Here is a 21,524-nt window from a genome sequence, read left to right as displayed (position 1 = left end):
GTAAGGGTGGCATAACTTATAAAATGTTTTGGCAACGAGCTCACTGAGTATTTCAAAATACTCAGCCCTGCATGTGTTTTCCTTATGTGCAGGTTGAATGGCGACGAGCGGTGGCGGGTGTTGACCTCATTAATTAATTAAGACGGTTGTTCTGAACACTGAGTGTAGTCGTGTCTCCATACATGGCTCCACTACTCTTGGTCTTTTCCGCTGAATTCTTGACACATTCTAGTACTCTTTGATTACTTTGAGTTTGCCCCTTTTGAGTTAGAAGTTTGAGACTTGTTGTGGTTCTGTTGACTCATGTTGAACCCCTTCTGATTTCGATCACGTTTTATGATATTTATCCTTCATTTATTCCTCTTGACTAAATCGTTGACTTAGGGCTTGTTAGTTCGTTTAATGCCTTAGTCGAACCTCTTTTATTGAAACCCTAGGCTTTATTCTCAGTGCTTTGAAGTCCGTTTTGGTAGCAGCCCCCGTATTTATTGTACCCTAGATGATTACTTGGAAGGCGAAAATTTTAATGCATATTTGGTTGAAAATATATGATTTTGAAATTTTGAAGGCGAAGTATGACGCATGTGTAGTTGCAATTATGTGATTGTGAAATAGATGGACATGAACTGCATGAAGTTGGAAATGCGATTTTGTGGATGATGCATTGACTAAGTGCTAATCTTTACATATATTAATATACGATGCTTGATATGCTATGGAACATCAAATGATTTATGTGGTGAAATATGCTATTCAAATAAACTTGTTAATTGTACAATATATGGATGAAGTTTGTGTGGTAATGGGGAACTTTTGAACTTTGTTGCGAATGTGATTACGTGAGATTTATGTTGAAATGTTGCGATGCTTAGATCTGGACTACTTGGAACCTAGCATGACTTAGTTATACGATCACAACGCTTATATCAACAGTAGAAACGCGGAATGACTAGTATGAGACTCCAAGCTATGCTTGAAATTATAGAGTGCCTAAGAAGTAGGCCAGACTGAACGTGCTAGAACTTAGTTGTAGGTTGACAACTGCAGTATCACTTTCCTGAGTGATAGAACCAACGAAAATAAGTATACTTCGAGCCTTGGTGTACCCTTACAATGGCGAGATCATACCAAGATCTAATAAAACTATGCAGTCTTGCATACCATGCCAAAGTGGCGACGCGACACAAATACGACGACGTTTATGACACATTAAGACCACGTGTATAATGGCAATCGAAAAGACTATGTGACACGGCAAGAAGAAGACTTTGAAGATGCGACCATCAAATTTAGTTATTTTCGACGATACGATGAATCTCGACTTGGAATCCACGGTTTCATAGAACGACGTTACCATGATTAGGCTCGGGAGAGATGTGCGAGGGAGTGCGACCTTCGTAATTAGAATGACCAATTTTTAAATCAACAGTACTTACTTGGATCCTAAGTTCTTTTCGGGACGTTTTGAATAACCATGAACCCTTATCTATTTAAACACCTTGGTTGACTCACAATTTGCAAGTGATACCCATTATTTCTTTTCCTATATCGAGTCATGACTCACTTGGCGTGAAATTTGTGTTTGCCCTTATAACTTTGGACCTCTTGCTTGAGTAGTATTCTTCAAATTCATAGAACGATATTTGGTTTTATGAGCTTCCGTCATTGAACCTCATTCCTAAAGTTGTTTGTAGTTATGACCTTCAGTATGATCACATCTCCAGACCTGTTTTTCTTCAAAGGATGGAATATTCTTCTTGGAACTTTGGTTCACCCCTTTATTTTGTAACCATGTTTGTGGCAAGCTCTTTTTGGCAGAAGTGAAATTCTTTTAGCTCGGTTTCACTACATATTTTGTTTCACACCCAATGATTTTTTCTTTCTTCAACACCAAGTTAAGGCTATCATGTTCTCCTCTTCCTTAACGGTTTTGAAAAGTTCCAATAACTTTGAGTTTCCCTCAACAAACCCGTTGAACCATTATTAGTGCTACTTCATGACATTTGTCTATATTTCTAAATTCTGACGCGACTGATTGTTTTCGGCCTTGACATGTTTGATCAATAACCGCTGTCCGAAATTTTTGCAAATTTTGATCGGGCAGTCTGGTATGGGATTTGAGATTTCTAAAGCTTTTATTCACCTTACCATTTTACTTTCGCATTTGCGTTACTCCTTTTCGTTCGTTGTACTGAGACCCCTTTGAGACCACATTTTTTTTGAGATTTGTGGGAATTCGCACCTTCTTATTATCCTATCTTGCAATGAGTTGTTTCTACTCTTTTCTACCTCATTGTGCGAAATTGAAATTCGCACCTTTCTATCATCTTAACTCGCAATGAACTACTTCTGCTCTTTTCTACCTTATTTCGTGAATGTGGGAATTCGCACCTTTTTATCATCTTATCTTGCGATGAGCTGTTCCCACTCTTTTCCACTTTATTGCGCGAATGTACTTGTCCGTTTTATTTTTCTCCAAGTACCTTCCATCGTGTTGTGCAACTAGTCTATGTCTTTCTTGCACAACTGCCTTCTTTCAATACTACTGTGTGATCATTCCTTGAACCCTACTTATAGGAAGAATCATAATTTTACAAGTACATCAGAATGGGTTTCACCCTGTTTTCATGACCCATCCCATGTTCTTTCGAGCTCTCATCAGAATTTAATTCTCAAGCTCTATGGGTTTTCTTGATACCTCTAAACTTTTTAATTCTCAGAATGGGCGAGTTATGTCCTCGCTCAGTTTCAAACCAATTGTCAATGATGAGATTTGAAAGTGTCAAGCTAGAGATGTTATTCTTGTTTCCTTGATAAAGTTTGGAGCCTTTCCGATGAAAGACATTTTGTGGTGCTTCTTCGAATTGAAATCGGCCCATATCCAAGTTAAGACTGTTTGATTAAAATTTGAGTTCTTAATACATACTCTGAGTTCTTGATGCGACACGGCAAGGGAAGGCGAAAGCTTAAATCTTTTAAGATACACGTGGGAAATAAGTTCTACAGACAGACACGCGCTGAAATGATACACCAACAAGAGGTGTAGGCATGACCAATAGAACGAGACGAGAAATATTTCGCATTTACGAACTGCTTATATCGAGCTGCTAGGAAATCGAATGTCGTGTTATAGAATTTCCCGAATTTGTTCGAACGTAGAAATCGTACTAGGAGAACTTAAGTTAGTCGCTTACGATCTGCGAGTTATGGCGATGGGAGATATCGACGTAATCTTAGGAATGGACTGGTTGACCGCGAACTTTGCGACGATTCATTGTGAGGGGAGGCAAATATCCCTACACGCCCCGAATAAGGAACCCATCGTATACCACAGAATCTCGATGAACCGACGAACCGCTATAATCTCTGCACTACAAGCCACCGCGATGATAAAGAAAGGACGCTCCGCCTACCTCGACTATCTCAACGGAAAGGAGAAGGAGGAAAGAAGGGTCGAAGACGTTGCTGCCGTACGAGATTTTTCCCCGACTTTTTCCCTCGAAGCGTTACCAGGACCGCCGCCAGATAGGCAGTTAGAATTTACGATCGATCTCGAACCTGGAGCCGCACCCGTATCAAAGACACCGTACCGCATGGCGCCTAAGGAGTTAGAGGAACTGAAGATACAACTGCAATAGCTCATGGAGTTAGGTTTCGTGAGGCCCAGTGTTTCGCCATGGGGCGCACCGGTGCTCTTCGTTAAGAAGAAAGACGGGTCAATGAGAATGTGTATCGACTATAGAGAGTTGAACAAATTGACCCTCAAGAACAAGTACCCTTTGCCGAGGATAGACGACCTGTTCGATCAACTCCGAGGAGCCGGAGTGTTCTCTAAGATGGATCTGAAGTCCGGATACCACCAGCTGAAAATGCGAAAGGAGGATATCCCCAAAACCGCATTTCGTACCAGATATGGTCACTATGAGTTCGTCGTGATGCCGTTTGGACTGACCAACGCCCTAGCCGTATTTATGGACTTGATGAACCGAGTTTTCCACCCGTACCTAGATATGTTCGTCTTAGTGTTCATAGATGATATCTTAGTCTACTCGAAAGGCGAGAAGGAGCACGCGGAGCACCTACGAATCGCGTTGGAGACGCTAAGGAAGAAAAAAAGCTGACCACCGCACCAGTGTTAGCTGTGCCAGAGCTTGGAGTGAACTACGTAGTTTACACCGATGCCTCGAAGGTCAGATTAGGATGCGTATTGATGCAGAACGACAAGGTGATCGCCTACGCGTCACGACAATTAAAACCGCACGAGTTGAACTACCCCACCCACGATTTAGAGTTAGCCGCAGTAGTGCACGCCCTAAAGATTTGGAGGCACCATCTCTACGGAGTTAGGTGTGAAATCTTTACGGATCACAAGAGTTCGAAGTACTTCTTCGAGCAGAAGGACCTGAACATGCGACAACGGAGATGGCTCGAGCTGGTGAAGGATTACGATTGTGGCATCAACAACCACCCTGGCAAGGCAAACGTAGTAGCAGATGCTTTAAGCCGTAGAGACCATTCGCAACTCGCTGTTTTTCTGACAGAAGAGGAAAGCCTAGTACGAGAGTTGAGTAAGTTGCGAATAGAAGTAGTTAGGACACCCGAAACCGTGAAGGGTCGAATCACCGCGTTAGTAGTAGAACCTGATCTAAGAACGAGGATCGTTGCAGCACAACGACTAGATGTGAGATTAGAGGAGATTCGAGTCGAAGTGAGAACCGGTGAATCCGGAAATTTTAGTGAGGCTTCCGACAACGCTCTCACCTTTGAAGGAAGACTGTGCGTGCCGAACGACGAGGGACTTTGGAACGAGATCATGAGCGAAGCCCACGAAACCCCATACACTGCTCACCCCGGGAGCACAAAGATGTACCAGGATCTGAAGAAGTCCTTTTGGTGGAACGGCATGAAGAGAGATGTCGCAACTTTCGTGGAGCGCTGCTTAGCCTGCCAACAGGTGAAAGCCTTACACCAACGACCATACGGGAAGCTACAACCGCTTGCGATACCCGAGTGGAAATGGGAGCACATCGCTATGGATTTCGTGACGGCATTGCCGAAGACCCTCAAAGGGAACACCGCAATCTGGGTGATCATAGATCGACTTACCAAGAGTGCGCATTTCATACCTGTCCCCGCAACCCATGGATCGGATAGGCTAGCCCGGATCTACATTCAAAAGATCCTGCGATTACATGGAGTCCCAGTGACAATTACGTCTGATCGTGACCCGAAGTTTACATCGAAATTTTGGATTAGTTTACAACGCGAGCTTGGAACACGCTTAAACTTTAGCACCGCTTTTCACCCCCAGTCCGATGGAAAATCCGAAAGAACGATACAAACTCTCGAGGATATGCTAAGAGCCGTGGTGCTCGACCGAGGCGGAAGTTGGGAGACCGCACTCCCTTTGATCGAGTTCGCCTACAACAACAGCTTTCAAGCAACGATCGGCATGGCGCCATACGAGGCGCTTTATGGGAGAAAGTGTAGATCTCCGCTTTACTGGGATGAAGTTGGCGAACGAAGAGCGCTTGGACTCGATGCAGTCGAAGGGATGGTCGAAATCGTTTGACAAATCTGCGCGCGAATGAAGGAAGCACAGGACAGACAGAAGTCGTACGCCGACGTCCGACGGACGGACTTACAGTTCCACGCTGGCGATAAAGTTTTCCTCAAGGTATCCCCGTCGAAAGGGATAGCGCGTTTTGGAGTCAAGGGCAAACTGAAACCGCGTTTTATCGGGCCGTACGAAATTCTAGAAGGAGTAGGACCCGTAGCTTATCGTTTAGCGTTGCCGCCCAGCCTTGGGAATGTGCACAACGTTTTTCATGTGTCGCAGTTGCGAAAATACGTGTTCGATCCGAAGTATGTGATTCGTTACGAGGATATTGCCGTAAACCCGGATCTGAGCTACGAGGAGCAACCCCAGTTAATCTTAGATCGAAAGGTCCAAACCTTGAGAAATAAAACCACTGCCTTCGTGAAAATTCAATGGAGAAACCATGGGCCCGAGGAAGCCATGTGGGAGCTCGAGGATAAGATGATAGAACTATACCTGGAACTCTTTCCATAAAGGTACCAAATTTCGGGACAAATTTTTTTTTAAGTGTGGTAGGATGTAACATCTCGGAACTTAGAACCCTAATTTTAGAGCCCTTGTAATTATTAGTGATGACGTGGAGTCGTGAATGCATTTATTGTATGTGATGCTATGGCCGAGTTGAGTCTAGGGTTTGCGTTGAAAGTTTGAAAAGTCAAACTTATTGATTTTATGATGTGGCATGTGATTTATTGAATTATGATATTTATGTGATTAATTAATTTATAAGGTGAATTATTTGTTTAAGGGTGAGTGAGAATATTAGAAAAAATTCCCATAAATCCTTGTCACCTAAATTTTTGTTTTGTAATTTTCGACTCCTAGCCTTTTGGAGGAGGAATTCTATTTTTCCGGATTTAATTTAATTCTTGGGGTTTTTATCCAAATTAAATCCAAAACTCAATTATTCCTTATTCTTTTCGGGAGAAAAATCGAGCCCTTTGTTTTTCTAGTGATTTTCAAAAATCACTTGTTATAGGAAGGAAAGAATTATTTTATTTTTAGTTAATCCCTTGTTTGATTTCTTTCCATACCTAGAATTTAAATATTCTACCAAATCTTTCCATACTTCAAGAGATCCTTGCCATACCTTATTTTAGTCAACATTCAAAAAATCCATGCCTTATTTAGGCACCAAATCACACGCCTATTTCTAGGCCAATGGGGGAGAATTTTTATTTCATTTTTGCTCCGTGATATTTTATTCTACTCCGTAAAATATACCAAAACGAAACCATGGCTAATTAGAAGGCCTAATTTTCGAAAATTCCATGTTTATGCCTTAGAACTTATTTTTGGTATTTCTTCTTCCCTACTTCACAATATTATTTTATTCATTGTGTAGAATAAAATCTTACCAAATATTCTATTCTAATTACGTAAAGATCTTGTTGAGCACTATAAATAAGAGAAGACCCCAACCCTAGACCCCAAATTTTCGTCCCCCACCATTCCCCACTCTCTCAAATTTTTCTTCTTCTACTCTCCAATATCTTGCTATCTTTGGAGAAGAATCAAAGTTTAATCCAAGAATTCTTGAAGAACCAAGTCCCTACTTTGTTTCTACCGATCGTTTATCCCAAAAAAGGTACTTTGTTTATATATATATAAGTATTCCTTCTTCTTCATCCCTTTTCCTTTTTCTAACCGATGAATTGGTCTTCTTGAACCCTCATGCATCTTGTTTGAGGAAAGTGGGATAAAAAGGGATACGTGAATATGGAACATGTGTGTGTGTGTGTCGTGTGTGCGTGTGGTGTGTGTGCGTGTGTGAGTGTGTGGTGTGTGTTGCGTGTGTGGTGTGCTTGATGGCTAAATACTCTTGTGTGACATATGTTGATGATAAACCTAGAGTTGAAATACTAAGGGAAAATATATGATAAGCATGACTAGATTTTACTGATTTATGAAGATTAAGATGAGTCAATGGGAAAGATGGAAGTATTGAGACATGCATGAGTTAAGAATTGTGATTGAATCTGATTTGTGATATGTGCCTATGTGAATAAAAAGGTGAAACCTCGGTTGCGAAGCCGGATAACGGAAAAGCGAAACTACTTGAAAATCTAAGCAGTCGAGGTGGGCTTTATTCTTAAACTCTTTTATTTCTTGCAAAATATTGATTGGTGTTATAAGGGTGGTTTAACTGTTATGTCATGCCTATGTTTGTTTTATTGTGATATTGTGCGCCTGAAGCCTAGTTTGCGAGTTCGCTCCATTGGGCTAGGGCTGTGGATATGTTATACGAATTCGGGTCTGAGTACGGGCCGCAAACCCTACCAGGCTGTCTACACGAGGGGATCGTGAGCCGTCTTTGCTAGTCGGCCGGTCTCATGGGCGAAAAGTGTGGCCACACTTTCGTCGCACTATGGAAAGATTGTGATTTATGAATTGATGAGAAAATGGGGAGTTGTTTGATTGGCCAATCTATCTTAAATATTTTTGTGATACTCGTGAAATTCTCTTTAAACTGCTTAAAACTCGAGTTCACTTGGTAAGGGTGGCATAACTTATAAAATGTTTTGGCAACGAGTTCACTGAGTATTTCAAAATACTCAGCCCCTGCATGTGTTTTCCTTATGTGCAGGTTGAACGATGACGAGCGGTGGCGGGTGTTGAGCATGATAATTAATTAAGATGGATATTTGAAACATCAAGCGTAGTTGTGTCTTCATACATAGCTATTCTTTCTCTTGGTCGTTTTCCGCTGAGTTTTGATACACTTATGTTTATTTCGAATATGTTGCACTCTCCTTTCGAGTTAGAGGCTTTAGACTATCTTGTGGTTTTTATCTTGGAAAACTATGTCATACTCTTGACATTGTTGAACGTCATTTATTACACCTTCCTTTTCTTATTCGAGTTTCGAGGTTAAGTTATTGCTTTAAATACTCTGATAGTTCTTTCTAATCTTTTGGTCAACACTCTTTAATTGAAACCCTAGCCTTCGTTCATTTCTTTGAGTCCGTTTTGGTAGCAGTCGCCGCATTTATTGTACCCTAGGAAAGCGGGCTGTTACATGTTCACTGACCATATTGTCCTCCATCATGGAATTGAGTTTATAAAACATGAAAATCGCAACCTCACAAAAAATTCTGCAAAATCATAACTGATACGCTCGGATTTTGCACTATTTAAGGGCCCTTATTTGGTCTGTTTTTAGTGTCTAAATCGCAATTCATGTCCATATCTCACATATTTTATCTATTTTGGTATTTTGACATGTTTTGTGAGAACTGTGCATATTTGAGCCAAAAAGATAGGAAAAAGTCGAAGATGGAATTCTGGCGTGCTCAAAGACGCCCATCGGCCCGCTGCGTGTGTCGCAGCGACGGCTGGCCCACATCGACCGTTGCGCTTGAAGTGGTCCGCTCCAGAAAAGTTGTGCTGAAAAGTATGAAGACGCCTAGCGACCGTTGGGACGTGTGCAACGACCGCTCGAGAAGATCCCGTAGCCACTGGACTAATTTGCAGCGACCGCTGTAGGACATGCAGCGACCGCTACCCAAATCCGCAGAGACAATGCACAGTGACCGCTGGCCAAGGTGTAGCGGTCCACTGCGAGAAGGCGGTGCACGAATTTAATTAGATTTTCTCCAGATTTTACCAAGATTAGCCAATCTTTTCCTTTCCTCCATAGGATTCGACTTACTCCCTATATATACCCCCTTAAACCTCTTCATTCAGAGACAACCCTTTTTTACACTCTTTGCCTCACAATTCTAGAGCAAAATATTTGAGAGTTCATCACTGTGCAAGAGGTTGAAGACGAAGTCAAGTGAAGATCAAGGCTACAGGATTCTACCTTTGGGTTTTATCACTTTAGTTCTTATGTTTACATTGTTTTCCCTTCAAACTATGTTTTTAGATTATTCTATCATGTGTAACTAAATTCATAGGATTCTAGGGATGTGTTAGTAACTCTTTTTGGTTTATACAAATTCCGTTTTCTATTTAATATCCGTTTTGTTTATACTTCGTTTCTTCCTTAAGTTGTTCCGTAATACTGCATGTTTGAGTGACACATTCGATGATGATCTGCTATAACTTGCTACATAATCGTGAGAGGAGGTTGGCGAGTTAGATCCACTTAATAGACACTACAATTAGCTTCCCTTAAAACGACACTGTTAATTGAGAGTGAGGACTTTTCAAGGGTCTTAGGAGCTTCTAGGAGTTACGAATCTAGGATTGACAACCCTAGTGTTAGTAATCTACGCTTGTACCGCATGGGCAGAACTTATGTGACTCGTCCTATCGAAGTATAGACTGTGCTAGGATATTGTAGAAGGAATTTGTATAACCATAGTTGTGAACGCACATCCCTGGAATTCTCTTATCTCATCTATTCGATCTCTAGTTTGTGCTGCATTCATCCGCTTTCTGTTTTCAATTCAATTGTTTTCACAAAATTCTCTGGTTCTCCAAATAGTAAAAGAGGCTTAGTAGAAGGTAGCCAATTGGTGATCTTATTCCCCGTGTTCGACAACCCGGTATTGACCTTTAGCTATACTAGATCTACCATGTATACTTGCAGGTATTTTTAGTGCTAATAAATAGTGCATCAAGTTTTTGGCGTCGTTGCCGGGGAATAATATCACTTTGTGATTGATATCTTCCAAAGGACGATTTTACTACTTTGAATTTTCTTGCTTTCAATTTTTGATTTTTTTTTAGTTTTTTTTTTTTTATTTTCTCTCTCTTTCAGGTAGTTTATGCGAACGGGAAGTACAGTTTAGAGTCGATCGATCACGAACTTGAAAGGACACGTAGGATAATAAGAAGAGGACGACTAGCAATGGCGGAGGAAGACAACATGACCGAGTTGGAGAGGTTGCAGATCCAAGTCAAACTTTTGATGGACGAAAAGCTCGCTCGAGAGGCACAGGAGAAGAAAAACAAGGAGATACTCCCTGTTATGCATATGTTCAACCTCGAGAACGTTCTTACGTTTCCCGAGGGTCCTCGGGTTGACGCTAACAACTTTGAACTGCACATACCCCTCATTCAAAGGGTTGAGCATCATTCTTTTTCAAGAAGGGCCACGGAAGATGCAAACCGCCACCTATCGAGATTCATGGAGATTGCCAATACGCTCAAATTAAATGGTGTCGACGACGATGCCATTAGGGTACGCCTCTTTCCTTTTTCCCTTATAGATTCTGCTAAGGAATGGTTTGAGTGTCTACCTACAGAGCAAGTGTCCACGTGGAAAGACATAGTGGCGCCTTTCCTCGACAAGTACTACCCGCCGGGCACCATATTGAAACTGAAGAGTGAGATCTTCTAATTCATCCAGCGCCCAGACAAGCCTCTTTTGGAGGCCGTAGCTGGTTTCAAGGGGCTCCTCCAAAAATGCCCCAACCATGGTTTTACCGTGGATCATAAAGTAGGCATATTATATAATGGCTTTAACGAGCAAATTTGTGCCATGTTGGATTCAGGGGCCAACGGAGGATTCCTAAGGAAAAGCGGGGCAGATGCAATGGCAATGATAGAGGAATTTGCCACTAACAGCCGCGGGTGGTCGAAGGAGAGGCATCACTCTAGGAGAGTTGCAGCAGTAGAGACAGACGAGGAAAACTCCCTTGCAAAAGAAGTGGCAGAGCTGAGGGTTAGGGTGAATCAGATGGACACATCGAGGAGAGAAGATCCAGTACCACCGACTTCCATTATCGCAGTCACCAAACCCGACGCTGAAGCCGCTCCCGTTGAGGATGTCAACTACGTGCAACAAGGAGGCGGTCCCAACCGTTCATTTAACAACAACAATTATCGCCCTAACCAGGGGGACGGTAATTACAACAATTATAATGGGAACCGTCCTCACCCCAACCTTTCGTACTCTAACAACAATTTCTTGCAGCCCCCTGCAGGATTTAATGTGGGGAAAGGTGGAGTTGTCGAGCCCTCAAAGGAGGAGGAAAAGTATGAGGTAGGGATCATGAAAATCCTTGAAGTGCTAGTGCAAGATAGAAAGACCAATGACACCAAGATCGGAGTCGTGGAAGCAAGGTTGAATAACCTCGAGGCTGGAATTACCACGCTTACAACTGTCGTCACCTCAATCAAAACACAGATGGATTAAGTCCAACAAAATATTGAGGAGGACAAGAAAGCAGCAGCGCGAGTAGCGGACATCAACAAAAAGTGGGTCGTGAAGCAGAAAACGGGGCAGAAAGCAGCTCTGAGGCGCAAACCGGAGTCTGCCCGACCCCCAGAGGACCGTTGCAAGCTTCGCAGCGGGCCGCTGTAGAGCCGGCAGATACACCTGCGCCCAAGGATTCTCTCGTGCGTCATAATGGGATTGTGCTTCCGTTTCAGCCAAAGAGGAAGTTTAAGCTTGAGGAGCAATTTAAGCACTTCCTAAATATGTTCTGCAAAGTTCACATTAACATACCTCTCGTTGAATCATTGCAGGAAATACCTAGGTATGCAAAACTACTTAGGGAGGCCGTGATGCGAAAGAAGAAGCCTACGAAGGCCGATCTCAAGTTGCCTCTTCATTGCAGTGAAATAATTCAACGGGAGAAAGAAGTGAAACAGAGGGATCCCGGCCAGTTCATCATCAGGTGTTCGGTTGGCCAAGAAAAAGTGGACAAGACACTCTGCGATCTTGGGGCTAGTATCAACATCATGCCAGTCAAGTACTACGAGGAGCTCAACATCGGGCCACTTATGAAGGCAGAATGCAGAATTAGGTTGGGCATGATCGAGGACGTATTGGTAAAAGTAGATGATTTCATCTTTCCCACTGATTTCATTATACTTGATATGAAGGTTGATAAAAATGTGCCACTAATCCTCGGATGATATTTTCTCGCCACGAGCAAAGCACTTATTGATGTAGGTAGGGGGGAAATCACGCTTAGCGACAATGCTAGCAAGTCTACCTACAAAATCGAGAGTGAGATGTTCAAGTACGAGGAGGCACAAAGGGCCAAGATGGAGTACGAGTGCAGAGTCGTGATGATGACAAATACTACAAAGCCTAAAGGGCCAAAAGAATGTACCTCCATCCCCAGAAAAGGGCAAGCCTAACTCCCCTAAAGTTACACCGCAGGAAAAACCGAAGGGGAATAAGAAGAAGGGTCCGTGATAAGGCTAATTTTATGCATTGGTTATGTGGTAAAATTCTGTGATTTCCTGGGTCTGACAAGGTTTTATAAGCCGGGTGTGTAGAGAAATCGCCAGCCCCATGAAGAAGACGAAGATTGCATGGAGGAAGAAGCTGGTGGGAAAAATGAGCGGAAGAAGGAAGAAGTTACTAGATTGAGGAGCATCAAATTGGAGGGCAAAATAGGGAACACAAGAACAGTCTAGAAGCTCTATCCACTATAAATAAGAGCATGCGATCAACATGAAGATATCTCGTTCCATCACTCTTTCGGCTCTTAGCTTAGTTTTCCACTTCTCTACACACACTATCACGGGGAATTGTCGTGGGGGTTCACGTTTCTAGTTTGTTTGTGGCGTAACACCGTCTCTACGAAGGCGAAGAAACAATTCTTATTTGCTTTCCAGTTTACACTTCATACTTCCCGAGTCTTCGCTGTTCGAAGCTCGGTTCTGTTTTGTTATTCTCGCTGAATATTTCTTATTTTGCTATGGATGTTGCTACTTTTGTTTCGTTTACCCTATTGCAGTGTTGTTGGTTTGATTTGTTGGATATTGTTGGTTGATTTGAGTTTGGAGTTGGAATTGTATGGAGTTTTGAAGTTGATGGGTTGAATCTGGTTAAATCTGTGAAGATCAGAGATGGAAAGGATGTTTGATTGTTTTGGATGGCTTGGATCCGGAGCGGATTAAGCGTCCCGTGGCTGGATCTATTTACTTTTGCATGATTGAGATGTTTAAATTCTGCATTCTTGTTTTCCTCGTCTAGTAGTTGTAGATCTGCTTTAATTTTGTCCGTTTATTGTGTCTATCGGTTTAATTTTAGTTTGCCCTATTTTGATCTTTGTTTTACCCTATTTTTTACTGATTGTTTCATGATGAAGTTGGAGAAGATAATGTCGCTGTTAGTTAGTCCTTAGTTAGTTAAATTGCAGCTTTTCCAGTCGTACTATGCAGTTTTGGAAATGGTCCCCACATTTCGCTTTTCGTCTGTCTAGGATAGCTTAGGAAGTTGTTTACCCAGTCAAGCAGTCATTTCAGATACTCTTTGACCACTCTTCAGTCCGTCACATGATGACCCCGAAGTCTACGTGATCAAGACCGCGAAGGGAAAGTATAAATGGTGGAGAAAGATGGGCACGAAATTGATACAATTTGCGGTTTTTAGCACAAGGGTCATCGACCCGCCTAGCTAGTTGGATAACTTCAAGTCGAGCCAACGACTCTAAAACAAAGGCGCTTGTTGGGAGGCAACCCAATATTTTATTTTCTTTTATTTTTCTCTTAATTTTCATAATTCTCATATTTAAAAACATAATAATAATAATAATAATAATAATAATAATAATAATAATAATAATAATAATATTTTAAAGGCGACCGCTGAATAATCCACAGCGGTCGCTGCCAGTTTGACACGTGTGTAGGAACAGGGCCGAGCCCTAGGGCGGGCCGGAGTGGTCGCTGCGTGGGCCGCAGCGGCCCGAAGGAGACCGCCGTAAGGAGAAACCTACAGCGGTCGCTGCGCGAGAGGCAGTAACGCAAAAACTCCTATAAGAGTTAGTTTTTCTTTCTCTTTTCTTAATCTTTTCTCTCCATTCTCTCTTGCACACGACCTCCACTCAAAATATTCAACAATTCCACACACCCTCACTCAAGTTCATCCATTGCATATCATCTTTCGGGCTTCCATCGTTCAAATCACTCCAAATCAAGGTATGAATCCTAACTTCAATTTCTGAGCTTATGCTTAAATTCTTCCATGGATTTTGCTTTATTTGATGATTTGTTCGGTTGAGAAGTTTGTTTTTCATGGAGGATGAGTTTGATGTTGTTGTTTCATGATTTCATTGGCTATATTTGTAAATTGGGTGATGAATTGTGTGTTTTGATAGTGAAATACCTCCTTGATCTTTGTTGTTATACTTTGCAATCATGTTCATAGCATTGTGAGGCTATTATTATTTTCATGAATTGGGATTGTCGGCATCGGCAACATTAGTTTGATATTTTCCGCTTTGGGACAAGCCCGCACGGATTTGTTTTTGGGTCACTCCCAAAAGGCCTCAAACTAATTGGGGTAGGAATTATATACACCTTCCAACTTCCCTCAAATTTCCGATGTGGGATAGGTTTGTACTCAACAAACGTCCCCCTCAAACCGAGACCACATCGAAACACATAATGGGCTACGACTCAGACGGATCGTCGGCCCCACTCAAACATGGGTCTCGCAAATCGGACCAGACCCGACGCCAACCTGGCTCTGATACCACTTGTCAGGATTGTCGGCGTCGGCAGCATTAGTTTGATATTGTCCGCTTTAGGTCAAGCCCGCATGATTTGTTTTTGGGTCACTCCTAATAGGCCTCAAACTAATTGGGGTTGGACAAAAATTATATACACCTTCCAACTTCCCTCAAATGTCTGATGTGGGATAGGTTTGTACTCAACAAACCTCTCCCTCAAACCGAGACCACATCGAAACACATAATGGGCTCCGACTCAGACGGATCGTCGGCCCCACTCAAACATGGGTCTCGCAAATCGGACCAGACCCGACGCCAACCTGGCTCTGATAGCACTTGTAAGGATTGTCAGCGTTGGCAAACATTAGTTTGATATTGTCCGCTTTGGGTCAAGCCCGCACGGATTTGTTTTTGGGTCACTCCCAAAAGGCCTCAAACTAATTGGGGTTGGACAAGAATTATATACACCTTCCAACTTCCCTCAAATGTCCGATGTGGGATAGGTTTGTACTCAACATAAGTCTTCATGAACCACACTAAAACACATGCTAGATACAAGCTTGCACACCATGGTCTATTTTTGTTGATTATTGGTTGGTTGATTGCAAGTTTGGGGGGGAACCCTTGTTTGTCATTTGTTGATGCTCTTTTTATGAGTTTGATGTTTCTTTGTAGGAACATGACAACAAGAGGAAAGCCCGAAAACGCGAAGAGCTATGGTATTGGCCTTCCGTTGGAAGCACACAAGACAATGTTGAAGAAAGTCTCGGCGAGAGACACCATGCCTTCAAGATACCCACATGATCTTCCCCTCGCCACTTTGGGGATTATAGAGGACTTTTGGGCGTTGTGCGACGTCAGTGAGGGGAATGGCCTCGACAATATGTTTCGTGGGAGGTGGCCATCATTCCGGAGACTCACTCTTGAGTTTCTAAGTATGCTTAAGGTCAACAAGGACCGCCACACCCGCATCCCCGAGTCCATTGACTTCCGCCTCGGCAACCACAACCACACATTCACGATGGCGGATTTGTGCGAGGTGTTCCAGTGCCACAACCCCAACCCCGGCGAGGAAGTGGAGTATGACTACTCCGACATGTGGAGAGCTATGTCCATTGAAGGGGAGGACTTTATGACGGCCTACGCCAAGTCTTCTTCCATCCACAACCCCGTCCTTCGATACCTCCACCGGGCGATGACGCAGCTAATGTTTGCCCGGATTGATGGTGGGAGTGTCTCCCAAACCGAGAAGGACGTGATTTGGAGCTTGCTCAACAAGAAGGGGATCAACTTTGGAATCCTCTTCACCATCTACGTCGACCGCATCTCCAAAAAGGACGGGAGCCCTATTTGTTGCGGTGGGTTGATCACGGAAATTGCCGAGTATGTTGGCATCCCGACGGTGGACTTCACTCTGGATATGGGTGGGATGTTCATCACCTATGAGGTCCTTTTTGCAGTAGGTCTTTTGAAGACCAACTCGAGTGGCCAAGCATTGTTCCTACAGTCGGCGCAGGATCACTTTCCTGTTACACACCCACAATTGACCAAGGTTGATACGTGGGACAACAAGGCCAATTGGAGGCTCGACACCGCCGCTCACCGGAGTGCAATTGAAGCTAACCCCATCGCATGGGAGTTTAGGAGGCGGAACATGCCGTTGCGCGTCCCCAACTTTGAACCGGAAGTTGATTCCACCTACGCCGCCATTGATGAAAATGTGGAGGGTGAAGAGCATTCGTATGCTCAAGGAAGTGGGGTACCACCGCCGCCGCCTCGACATGAAGAGGATGAGGAAGACGAAGTAGAAGGCCATCGCCGCCGCAATAGGAGTAACCACTGCCGAGGCCGACCGGATCCACATGTGGATTTCCAAGCCGGTACTTCTGCCCAAATAGGAGAGGTATTCTCCTATTTGCAAAACATGTCCAACATTTGGGACAATCGTTGGGCGGAGCAGCAGCAGGTGAACAACTTCAACCAACAAGGTTGGGAGGCCCAAGGCGATTGGAGGGCGGCCGAGACGAACTTTTGGGAGGCTCAAAGGCTCGAGGACGTTCATCAACGACAACAACTTGCCGAGTTTCACCAAATGGCCACGGAGGCTCAAGAGGACCGTCAAACCATGAGAGAGGACATCACCTACCTCATCGGCGCCTTCGAGGACCTTAGTGCTCGTTTCCCTCCTCCTCAAGAATGATGTAGTCAAGATCATGACTTTAAATGAGCACTTGTATCATTACTTTGTTTTAAGACAATTTGTTTTGAATGTTTTGACAATTTTTGATTAAATTTTGGTTATTTTTATCTTGAATTTCGTTTTTAAAGCCTTAAAATTTTTTTAAAGGTTCTGGACTCCTGCCAGCGACCGCTGCATGTGTTGCAGCGGCCCGCTGGCCATGCACTGGAAAGGCCTGACTCGTCCGCAGCGACCGCTGCACAATTATAGTTCCAGCGCAATTTTCGATTTTTGTCGAATTTTCACCCCGTCCGGACCCACGAGGAAATTTCAAGGTATTTTTATTGGTTTCTAGTTTACTCACGTCCCTACCAAATCTACAAACTTATTTTACTTTGTTGTAAATAAGTTTGGGGGGATGAAGTGGTGGACCATGAGTTTAGGAGTTTTGTTTAGGGTTTTTGTTTTTTTGTTTTTGCTTAGTTTTGAAATAAAACCCAAAGATGAATCCTTGTGAAAACCTTGAAAAATGTCGTAAACTTAACATGAAGAACTTAGAAACATGCATGCTTAGGGACACACTTTAGATCGAGTTGCTGATGATATTACATTCCATCTATGTTTAAGTATGGCTTAGCGTTTTGATTTGATGGTTTGGTGAAAAGGTGCATAACTAGTGAATTGCTTGTTCGCCTTGAATCATGCTTATACATTGTGAGATTTGAGCTTAATATTCTTTCTTGTGTGATTTATCTGCAAGCATGTATATGTTTCTAGAACTTGCTCCTAGTCTTGCCTAAGTTTACATAGTGTTTAAGTTGATAAGGGAATATGTTAGACCATCTTTTCCAAAATTTTCGACTCTCTCAAAATTTTCAAAATTTCCCCTTGGGTTAGTATAGTTGAGCCTTTAAGCCTATTCTTTGTTGAGAATTCAAAATTTTCAAGATGTTGAGCCTTTAAGCCCATTCTTTGGAAGCCAAATTAAATGGGGACAATTCCTTGGGTTAGTATAGTTGTTATATCTTTCGTAAAGGAATTGGAAAGATAAGGAGGAAAAGTTGAGAAAAAAAATAGCGTGCTTAAATAAAGAAAAATGTACAAGTTGTGAAATAGTGAAAAATTCAAATATGTGCTTAATCTTAGAAAGGATGCCTATGAAATAAAAAGAAGAAAAAAAAAGAAAAGGTATGAAAGGTTGTGAAAAGAAATAAATCATCAAAGGGTTGGAAAGTAAGTTGAAGGAGAAAAATATGTGTTAAAAGTGTCATGGGATTTAGAAAAGTGGAGTCAATTTACTCTACTTGGGATACCTTTATTTTTGAGTCACTTTTTAGCCAAATGTTCCTCACCTACCAAAGAGCCTACATTACAACCAAAAAGAAAGACCTTTCGGACTTTTGATGATTAATCACTGATAAGGCTAATTTCATGCATCGGTTATATGGTGAAAAGCGTTATAATTTGCTGGGTCTAACACGTTTCCTAAACCAGGTGTGTGAAAAAATCGCTAGATCGAGGAAATGCTGAAGGAAATGGTCTAGCAAAGGAATGAAGTGAAGTGAGCATAATTCAAAGGAAAGAAGGCGTGATGGAGGGAGTCAGTAGCTGAGGGCAACAAAGTCTATCTATACCTCGCTGGACCCCACTCCAACGCCTATAAATAGAAGAGCATGCAACGCACAAGGAGGAACTTTTTTTACTCTCTTTTAGCTCACACACATAACACACACTTGGGAATGGGAGATCTGGGGTAGTTCGGGGTTACGAAGGGTTCATTTCTTTAGAAGGTCTCAGTTGCAACACCGTCCGCGTGTGGACGAAGATAAAATCTCTTTTTAATTTCGGCTGTTTTGCACTTTTGCGTCGAACTTCACTTTCGAGAGTCGACTTGGCTGTTGATGTTACTCGTTATCTTTTCGCTTCTGTTGGTTGCGTTTAGTTGTGATATTTCGAGTTGATTTACATAGATCTTGCTGCTGAGAGTTTATTTTAACAAGTTTTATGTCGATCTCTGTTTTATTTTGATGTTGTGGTACTCGATCTGGGAATTTGGTGATAGATCTGTGGTTTATTGATTGATTGGAGGTTATTGTTTAAATCTGAAGTGATGAAGTGTTTCTGTTGGGAGGAGTTTGCGTCGGACGCTTGGATCCGGAGTGGATTTAGCGTCTGAGGTTGGATCCGAAGTGAGAAAAGGAAGTTGTTAGATGGATTTGAGTTTTCTGCTTGTTTCCTGTTGTACTTCGTCTAGCATCTGTAGATCCGTTCAGTTCTTCATTGTATGCATCAATTTGATTTAGATTTAGTTTGCTCTGCACTGATTTCGTTCATGTTGTTTTCCTTATGAGTTTTTTTTACGCAATTTGGTTGAAGAAGATGATGTCGCTGTTAGTTAGTACCCGAGTTAGTTATTCTGCCAGCTTTTCGTCCGTAGGTACCTGCTGCTTTTTCAGTCATGGTCCCCCACAGTCAGTTTGTTTCCTAGGTCTAGGTAATCAGAGTAGTTTTCTTAGATTTGGTGATTGAGCAGTTAATTTTCTTGCAACGTTCTCTTGTTATTTCGCCTAAGTCTAGCTATTAGCATAGGAGTTTTAAGATTCTCAAGTCAAGTTTAATTTGTTTCCTCAACCCAAGAAAAATGCGTGGCAGCAGCCAACACCAAAAACAAGTCCAAATCCTTGAACATGATTATTACGCATCCTTCTCTGTAGAAATCGGTTCAAGTTTGGGGGTATGATATGCTCAGCACTTTGCACTTATTTTAAGGCCATTATTGTGGTCCCTTTTTAATCATCAAAGTTGCACTCTACATGTCCATTATTTGCATATTTTATGTTATTTTGGTATTTTTAACATGTTTTGTGAGATACTATGCATATTTGAGCCAAAAAAGGGAGTAAAAACGCTAAGTAGGAATGCTGGAGCTTCTCCGGCGACCGCCGTAACACTTCCGGCGACCGCCGGCGGCTTAATGGAGACAAAGACACGCCGAGGCGACCTCCGGGAAGTGCGTGGCGACCGCCACAAGGAGTCAGAAGCTACTGGACTGCGCGCGGCGACGGCTGGCAAGGTGTGGCGACCCGCCACAGAAATGCGGCGCGCGACAGCTCAAACTCAATTTTCCGGCGATCCTGAAGTCCGATCGGAGCGTTCTGCACACCATTCTCTTCGTCTTGAAAAGAGCTTCAAGATGGTTCAAGAATTAACTCAATCGGAGTTCTGTGAAGAGAGTTGTGGCCGTTCTACCAAAGTCGCGCAAAGCTGCCAGCTGCAGTCTATGCGGGAATTTGAAGAAGGAAAGAAGATCTTACCTTGTGAAGCCAAATATTTTCCTTCTACTATGGGGAACGAAAATTACATATTTCCTAATGCTTGGAGGACACTTATTACCAAATTTAAATCCTTCTAAAGCCTATATATACCCCATAACCTCATTCATAAAATTCAACCCTTCCTTAGCCCCCAAAAGGGGAGCTTTCATAGCTCCTCCTCCAACCCTAATCTTTCATCATCTTTTTGCCAATTACTTCCATAGCATAAATTTGAGAGTACTTCATTGTGCAAGGGGTTGGAGAAAGAAGCAAGAACATCAAGAACGACAAGGATTCAACCTACGGGTTTTATTTGCTTTAGTTTTATGTTCCAATTGTTTTCACTTCATTCTATGTTTTTAGCTTATTCAATTATGTCTAACTAAATTCATAGGATTCTTTGGATGTGTTAGTAGCAACTTTGGTTATACAATTCCGTTTTCTATTTAATATCCGTTTTGTTTTTACTTTGTTTCTTCCCTAAGTTAATCATGATGCTTCATAATTGAGTGACACAATTATGTATGATTCAATACAACTTGCTTCATAACTGTGACAGAGTTCTAGCGAGTTAGATCCACTTAGTAGACACTACAGTTAGCTTCCCTTTAAAACGGCACTGTTAATTGAGAGTGAGGACTTTTCAAGGGTCTTAGGAGCTTTTAGGAGTTACGTGTTAGGATTGACAACCCTAATCTTGTAATCAACAATTGTATCGCATGAGCATAAGCTAGGTGACTCGTTCTATCAAAGTAATAACTGTGCTAGGGTATTGTAGTTTGGAATTTGTATAACCATAACTGTGAACGCACATCCATGGAATTCTCTTATCTCTCATATTTTATCTTTGTGATTTAATTGCATTTAGTTGTTTGATTGCTTTTAATTGTTTTTACTTTCAAAAACCCAAAACTTCTCTTGTTTCTCTAGATAGTATTTGACGCTTAGTACATAATAGCCAGTTGCAACTATATTCCCCGTGTTCGATATCCAGTACTGACCTTTAGCTATACTAGATCTACTCTATATACTTGCAGGTTTATTTATTGCTAATAAAAAGTGCATCA

At 42.3% G+C, this 21,524-nt stretch overlaps 1 pseudogene; it reads right to left on the bottom strand.

Moving 5' to 3' along the window:
- Positions 1-20,184: 20,184 nt before the first annotated feature.
- The window catches only part of LOC125194807, a 3,739-nt pseudogene continuing 2,399 nt past the window's right edge, over positions 20,185-21,524 (bottom strand).

This window comes from Salvia hispanica, chromosome 6 (genome assembly GCF_023119035.1).
Source record: "Salvia hispanica cultivar TCC Black 2014 chromosome 6, UniMelb_Shisp_WGS_1.0, whole genome shotgun sequence".
NCBI lineage: Eukaryota > Viridiplantae > Streptophyta > Magnoliopsida > Lamiales > Lamiaceae > Salvia > Salvia hispanica.
The sequence above is the reverse complement of the archived record's forward strand: the minus strand, read 5'-3'. Positions and strand labels throughout refer to the sequence as shown.